Here is an 8,963-nt window from a genome sequence, read left to right on the forward strand (position 1 = left end):
TTTTCCTAGGACCTTGTTCTCACTAAGTAGGTACGTAATGCAATAAATGATTGAGTATTGAGTATTTTAAATTTCTATCACTACCCAAACGTGTCCTAAACACATCATCAGTTCCCGAAAAGTGCAAACGCAAGCGTTCGTAAGCAAGCAATAATTCTATCACGCACGAGCACTCCCGGCCAAAAGAAGGGAACACTTTCACGCTGTACACTTGAGAGCACGTAAAGTAAACATCGCTCGGTTCGTTTACTTTCGGAACTAAGTGTCCGAGGTTTGAGGGTTGCCCTTAATTTGGCCGAAAGTGGATACGCGCAAACATTATTATGAAGTTGGTTGATCTTGCTTGACTCATACGCTTGTTTTTGTTAACTTTTGCCCGCATTTTGTTTAGGGAAATGTAAATATTGGGTAGCTTTTTTGTGCTCCAAAAATAAATTTATCCTTATTAGATAAAAAGTCGATTGGGGAAGCAACGAGTTTCGACCTTAGGATCTAAGGAACTGAAAACGTAATACTTACCTTTGTAGTAGATTAGCTTATAGGTACCAAAGAGAAAAATTAATAGTTTGCAAGCACTGCAAGGGTAAAGACGAAAAATTCTGATTGAGAGGGCTTAGCTGGCCCCTTCTTGCTGGCTAGTTCTTTTGTAGCAATAGGACTTTTTACCTAAAACTCGCTAAATCACAACCCATGTACCATTAACTACCCAAAATGGCGTAAAAAGCAGCTAACAAACCGTAAATCGTTACAGCAGCCGTGATAACCGTCCGATCAAATTGCGCCCGGTGGGCCGAGACGCGTGAATTGCGGCCAAAAATGATAAACTCAAAAAATATTTGCATCCGCACAATGGTTCGTTAGGCTGTTAATTGCGCTTTGATATTCAAAGTATCGGTGTACCGGTTTGAATCTATGGGACGGTGATGGGTGTGTAGAAAAGTATAAATTTGGTTAACATAGAATTAATGCAGCTCCTACATGGTGCTGTATTAATTTTAGGCAGCCAGACGACACTTAATTTTACTTTTTTACGCTAAACTGGACCACCCCAACCCTGGCGTGGGGAGTATAGGCCAAATCCTTGATTTTGTCTCTGGTTAATTGAAGAGAGTCGAGATCTTGCTTTGACGAGAAAATGAACTGATGACTCTATACCAGGCGTCAGTCATTAAACAAACGTAAAAACTTTTTTAATTCTAACAATTACTCTACTACAACGAACTTTCCTTTTTAGATAACGCTCAACAATCTTCTAAACAAAAGAAACAAACACAAAACTATGTAATTCCAAGCAATTAACTCCTCACCAACTAAATTCCGAACATGTTCGCTCAAAACAAAAGATAAGCGGCAATTCCCGACCAATCAAACTATCCCCAGTGGGCCGTGCAGTTGAATTGTGGACAAAAATTATCGTGGTTGAAATATTCGTTTTGTGTAAAGTGGGTTCGGGATTATCAGGCCTCTGGGGCTGTTATCAGATGGTGGGTGAACGCTGATGGCCCCATGGGAGACGTTATCAGATGTTAGCTTGATTGCACTCGAGTGCTGTGATGTAGGTGTCTGAATTAACCTTTTGGGTGCTCGACGTTAATCTTTTGTGTGCGTAAACTTGACACGTTGCTAAGTCATAAAATGTACTCATTTCTGGCGGACAGGAAATTAAAATCAGATATATAGGTACTTATTTATTTTGCTATTAAAAAAGTCAAGCATGAAAAAATTAGAGTCTTTTTTGCCAAAAATAAGCCTCTTTTTTGCCATTACAGTTACTTTGTTTTGTATAAAATGTTGTTCACAACATTTATTTTCTAATTATGATGTACAAATTTTATTACTTAAGTTCATTATTGGTTAAGACAGAAACATCGAGTGTCCTAAAATACAAATCTTCTATAAAAAGTTTAACTAATTTACTTTAAGTTAAAATAAAATGGCATGACTCAAAATAATTTTATGTAAATTTAAAAAATAATCAACTAATGATAGAGTTTTATTATTTTGTTCCTAAACCATCCTTATTGCTATGGCAATAGAAACCCACAGTTTCTAGCGACCCCCTATCTGCATCTTATCCAAACACCATACATCAAGTCTCGAATTCCGATGATGTACGACCCAACACGCGATCTCTTGACACGTTAATTTACAAACTCTGAAACAATTTGTATGGAGCAGAGTTTCGTCTTAATGAACTTCCATCTGTATTCATTTCTATACAAATACAAGCTAATTTTTAATTTCCGTACCTATTTTTAACTAGTCTTTGCCCACAGTTTCTTCCGCGTGATTTGCTGTCTGTCACAGTCACAGAGCAGTTGCCCGGCATACCAAAACCTACTATTTATAGGTTAAATTCCCAGCTGAGACAACTCATTAGCATTATGTGAAAAAAAAATTATGCCAAAATCTTTATGGGAATTTATTTCAGTAGTAATAACATTATGCGAATGGAAGGAATCTCGAAGTGATGCATGCATCATCAATTTTATCATGCAAAAATCTTAATAATCATATCCTTCAATTTAGAAATAATTATATTCCCCATGAAACTTGAAATCATCAGATCGAATAGTCTATCTCCAGTTACCTTAACTTTTTACCACCAACGGTCCAGCCATTAAAATAACTAACTGCTATCTATGACAGCTCATATCAGTCAACCCTTCTAAACCCTTCAGCGTCCGAATAACTAATACCACGTCACTAGTATTACGTTACCTTTTAATTGGTTAGCATGTGACATTTTTCTCGTGACAGTGAGCTGTGACGATACATCATTTTAAGCATAACAGTTATGAGTATGTGCAGGATAGTTGGATGGTAGATTTAACTGGATATTTATTTCATTATTTTTGGTAACAACAAAAATTAGTGGAGATTCGTCTATAGTTTAAAATATCTACACTAAAATTATAAAGAGGAAATATTTGTTTGTTTATTTGTATAGAATAGACTCCGAAACTACTGGACCGATTTGAAAAACTATCACACAATTAGAACACTAATTCTCCCCGATAACATTGGCTAAGAATTTTATAATATAGACGGTACAAAGTTCGCCGCGTCAGCTAGTACGTAATAAGATACTACCAGTGTGAACTACCTAAAAATGAGGACAAACATGATGTCCCCTAACGATGTGACGTCATACATTACCAAGACGGGGGCCATCACACTGCGACCCCCCGTGAGCGAAACATAGTGTGAGAGCAACAGGGGTCTCATTACTGCTTCAACAAGTGGGCCATTTGTAGCAAATGACCTGTTTGGGACAGACCTGTCCTGTAAACAGGTTCCTTAGTTAAGGTAACCCTTAGTGTGACATTTGTGCTAAAATTGGGACTCCTAGGAACAAAATATCATGAAAGTCCGACAGAATGTCTAACAGTAACTTGATACCTATGCTAAAATAATTAGGTTCGTATGAATATACCTATTTATTTATTGATAAACGAATATTTGCTACTAGCTCGATACGAAAGCAGCTGCTAAACGAAAGTATAGACAATAATGATTTATCAAATATTCACTTATTGGTTTTAAAGTAACCGACATTCTATCGTTTATTAATTTCTGAAACTCCATCGTTTTAAGAAATCTAAAGCAGAAAAGTACCTACCTAGTATAAACTGAACATTGTTATTAACAATATAAATAATTTTTATGTTCAAATAATATAGTCATAAGATATACACTCGACATCAAATAAATCGCACCTCCCGCGACAAGCATTTTCAAACGTATGCTTCCCCACTTCCCATCAATATTGGCACCATTTAAAAGCCTAGTTCTAACCTTCATTGCATTAAAGGAAAGTTTTTTACCCCAAAAATGGGTATTTAGAAGGAACCAGAGTCACTTCTTCAAAAAATAGGTAGTTATGCTAGAGCCAACTTTTATGGCTATAAAACTGTTAAGTTGGGATTAATCGCTATCCATCTGTTAAAGAGGACACGTGAGATCATTATTTGGTTTTATAACCATAAAAATTGGTCTAATTGATCCCATAGGTGGGCCCAAAGTGAGGTATTTTTTCAAGTCACATTAATGGTATATGTTAATCATTTATTAAGAAATTAAATGTGTTTTTCTTTAAGGATATTTATTGGGCTTTCAAATAACACCAATATTGTTAGGGCACCATAATTGTGTCAGAAGAAAATCGTTCAAGTTCGCGTCACGGAAGGTGCGGTTTATTTGATGTTGAGTATAGTTTGCATTTTTTACTCTTAAGAAACGAGAATTATTTTTTCTGTAAATATTTTTGCAATTTCGCACTTATTACAACGAAATATACACATTAGATATGCCATAATGTTGCCATCGCCCTCACATTATTCGTGTAATATAACATCTATTAAGTTATTGTGTTCAGGGAATTCCAAATGTGATTTTCCTGAACCGTCCGAGGGATTGTGTCCTTGAGCAAGGACATTCCACTGTGAATTTGGGAGAAAATCGAATCTACTAATATAAGATACTCTGTAGATATTAATATAGAATTAGTCCGTTTGTTTGTTACTAAACCACTGAACCAATTTATGGGGTTAGGTTAAAAATTTCAGTTGATGACGACTAATGGACAAAGACCTTCCCCAAGAATTTCATTTTCATTTCAACGACGGAATCTCGGAAAGACATTACAGTTATAGTTTTATTCTAAAAAAATGTAAAGTGGAAAGATAGGTATAATATTTTAAATGTAAACTTGTAAACGCGAATAATTTTCTTCATAGATCAAAACCCAAACGAGTAAAGTCGTGGGCGAAAGCTAGTCCAAAAAAGGCAGTTCGACCAAATGAGAGGCAAATCGTTGACCTGTACCCGTAGTTAATATAATTTTGCTACTAACGCCACCGCCACTATCTCTACGAGTATTACCGTAATGTCATATTGTCACGTTTGCCTACAATGGTAGCGTGAATATACGTAACAAATTATTATCGTAAAGTATGTTTAATTTAATTTTCAATCTAATTTTTTAATTTAATTTAATTTTTAATTTAATTTATTTGTCTCCATTATTATTATTTTTATTGATTTAATTTGATTTTAATTATTTAATGCAATTATTATTATTATTGAAATTTTATGGGCCCTGGCCTGAAATAAATGAATTTTATTTTTATATTTTTTTATTTTATAAATTTAGTTAGGACCAAAAGCACTGATCGTTTTATAAAGTTCTCAGGTCTTTAGTTGAAAGGATCATTAGGCGAAAACCTTTTAAAACACAAAGAACGCAAAAGTTTAAAATCACGCAAATTATAATGTTAGCTACTAGTTTAGTTAACTTTACTGATCGATTTTACAGCGGTCTATTGAGATGAAGTAAAAGTAAAAAGACAAAAGACAGTCGATGCTGTTTAAATGAAGAATACATTTAAGAAAAATAATAGACTGCCACTACTACACTACTAAATATTATCAGATTAAGTTAATACCTTCTTTACATAGTGACGACAGCTAATCAAGGTATACACTGGTTAATCTTATTGTAGTTTTCATAAGGGCGATTTTGCCACAAAAATGTATAACCCGATGTGCTGACGTCTTACATGGTTCATGGATATTATTTCTATAGATTATGGTGTGTAGAAGGTGTGCTCTGTAGACATAGCCATGGGTGTGTTTGTATTCGTTACTTTGGCCTCGGGACTTTCTTCCAAAATATTTACCTTGTCAGTTTGTGTGTGTTTTACGTGTTATTTTATGTAGGTATCTGTAGTTTAACCTATTAACCTATTAAATATGTTATATTTGTATTGATACTGATAATCACAATAAATGCTCGTGTAATATCTGAACAAAGATCTTTTTTTATACAGTACATTGGGGTCTTTAGTTCTGTCAAAATCTCACTGCCGATGGGGCAATAAAACAATAGGTATAACAATTTTTAACCACCGTCAGAGAATGAGGGATGTGTGTGTATAGCCCTACCATTGGATTTATTCGTGTTTTTCTTTGGCAGGGTTTTTCTCGAACGGGTGGAATGTGGATAGATAATTATTATCTAGTTCTTATTAAACTAAGTGGTTCTAATGTAGTATCAATTAACAACTTAATTTTTGTTTTCTCGTATTCACTAAGAGGTTTTGACTTGACAAAACCATGTAACATTTTTTTACTATCGTTCGTTTCAGCTAAATGACATCCACTGCTGGACAAATGATTTCCATTCGAAGTAGAACTTTTTATTATATTAAAGTAGTGTATAGGACCGTAAACAAACCGCATCGGAGTATTTATATCGTAGTTATAAAAGAACTCAATTATCACACCCGCCGAATGGCGGTGGGGTGTAGAACCGCCCATGTGGTGGTATTTTACACCCCACGATTCCTTTATATACAATTAATTTAATTTAAAATATTTATGTAGACTTTTTTAAGCTGCTTATGCTATTCAAATATAAAATACTGGAATAAAACTGAAGCATTTAAAAAATGTAGAGTCAATGTCTGTTAAAAATGTGAATCTCTTTTCATTAACATTATCATCATATGGATTAAAATGAAAATTTATGATCATACTAGCGACAATATTTTTTATTAAGTCTCAGAAATAATCTTAGACGTTATAATCTTACAAAAAAAACTCTTTTACCCATTAGGGCAATAGTCGTACGTGACCCACCGAACACAAGCTAATCGTGCCTTATAAACCGTCCCTAAGTAACCCCACGCTGCCGCGAGCCGATAAGGCCCGTCCAAATTGATGTTTGAACTGTCATTAATTCGCCCCGACCGACAGATGTCACTTTTCTCTATTACTTTCGACACATACGACTGTCATTTGTCATTAGTGATGTTTAATCGAGTGACGGATGGAGTTTGTTGATTCTAAGGCGAAGTAACCCTAAACGATATTTAATGTTGTTTCTGAATTCGGTCAGCATTTTTTGTGTTTTTAAAAGTTTTTCAAGAAAATTCTAATTCTTTATGTAGTGCAGCGTCAATTAGTTCTTGACACCCAAAGTAGCCAAAAAGTTCGCAACACATCTTTGTTACAATATCAGAATAAGGTTTTGTTGACAAATTTTTGACCACTTTGGGTGTCATGAACTATTTAACGCTAACTGTACGCGATTTAGATATAAAAATGTGCTGTTGGTAGATTTTTATCAATAAAAGAAATGAACAAAAATCTTGCTAATTACTTTTATGTTAATAAAGTTTTTCTGGAAGGTTTTCCACCAATTTTTGGGAAACAAGCTGCTAAAAAGTGGGACATTATAAAACCGATACTAAACTTCCTTGTTTATGATTGATCGAAAAACATTGTAACTTTGTAAGTAATTACTCGTCCAAAATGGAAGTCAAGTAGTCACAATAAAGTAAATTGTTCTTTGCGTTACATCCTTGAAGATAGCACAATGTAAATAAGTTTAAGTGGGCGCGCTTTGTTTTCTTTACTTTAAGGTAAGAGTGAATAGGCACTTACAAGGCAGATAAAATATGTACCATCCTAGACTGCATCTCACTTAACCTCAGGATCGATTGCAGTCAAAGACTATACAAATGCAATAGTCAGCTTTGTTCTGCTTAAAAAAACCTTGCCTTTCTCGTTTATGTCGATATTTTTTACGAAACAAACTGAATGAAATTGAATAATATTCTTCTTTTTTTTTTCAGACGCAAATATTTCACGGGTTTGCAACTACTGCAGTTGCTGCTGAAATAACTTCAGTGGACTTACCAAGAGGCGTAGAAATGAATCGTTCCAGTCTCTAAGATGATATATCGGTAAGTGAATCCAAATTAAATCTTTTACATAGCTCTACACACACATATAGACAAAAATAATACCTACTCATGTGAATTGAAAGTTACTACATAAGTTCATGTGTTTTAACAAAATGAAATACTCCGCTTCTTCCATTTTTATACCAACAGTATTTTCGTGATCTCAATGATTTAAAAGAAACAATGTGGGTTTAAGTCTACGTTTTACATCATTTTTTGTCATGTTTACATTACGGCGGCCATTAAAAAAGTACTTGGAGATATTTCCTCTCTTTCCTTCTCTTACTGATTCTCAAGGGGTTAATTACATAGTGAGTCTACTGTCACAAAAACCTCTTGTAATAATATTATTTTATCGAAGTTATAAAACGCTATGTATCTTGTTCCGTGAGGCGTGTACGTTGAAATTGTTAATTAAGAAACTTCTGTATTGAATTCCGACTTCAAAGTTTGTTGAATAACTAGTATTGTTTGAAATTTATAATGAAGTTGCCCTCATTGAGATCTGTTTCTAATGAATGTTTGACTGAAATGAAAAATCCAGACGGTCAAAAGACAGTAATACTATAGGTAGAGTATCTAAAACTATACTTTAAAATGTGACTAGGTAAATAAAGGTTAGTTTTTAATGTACCATTTATTGTTTATTTTAGTTTGTTCAAGTTTTGAATTGAGCTAAAAATATGCAATGGATTTAGACACAAGGATGAATAGTAGAGGCATTATTATATGCTTTCGTTTTAACCAGTCAAATAAAAAATAAATCAAAATTAAAAACGTCTTTACTTGTCTGGACTAATTATGTTAGGAGGTAGGCTTACAATCCCGCCTTTTCGTCTCATTATTTTTTCCTTTGTGTTTTGAGTTACGATATAAGTACGGTAGAGCACTAAATTCCTATCTCCACATTGCACATCTATAAAATCCACAATACAGGGTGACTATACATTACTCATGATATTTATTCCCTTACTCCCCATTTATCGCGACAGCTTGGTTTACTGCTCAATCCAATGTCAGACATTCCGTATGCATTGAACGATGTCAAGTTTCTTTTATCTCTAATAAGATTCCAATTCGTATATTTCTGACGGACGCTCCCTAAAGTAATAAACTAGTAGTAGTTGTTAGGTTGCGTTTCCATTGTGGTAGAGAATGCATCGCGAAATGGGAGAGAATTTTACTTTTCCTTTTTTTATTTATATTGTCGAT

Source organism: Ostrinia nubilalis, chromosome 1 (assembly GCF_963855985.1).
Source record: "Ostrinia nubilalis chromosome 1, ilOstNubi1.1, whole genome shotgun sequence".
NCBI classification, from domain to species: domain Eukaryota; kingdom Metazoa; phylum Arthropoda; class Insecta; order Lepidoptera; family Crambidae; genus Ostrinia; species Ostrinia nubilalis.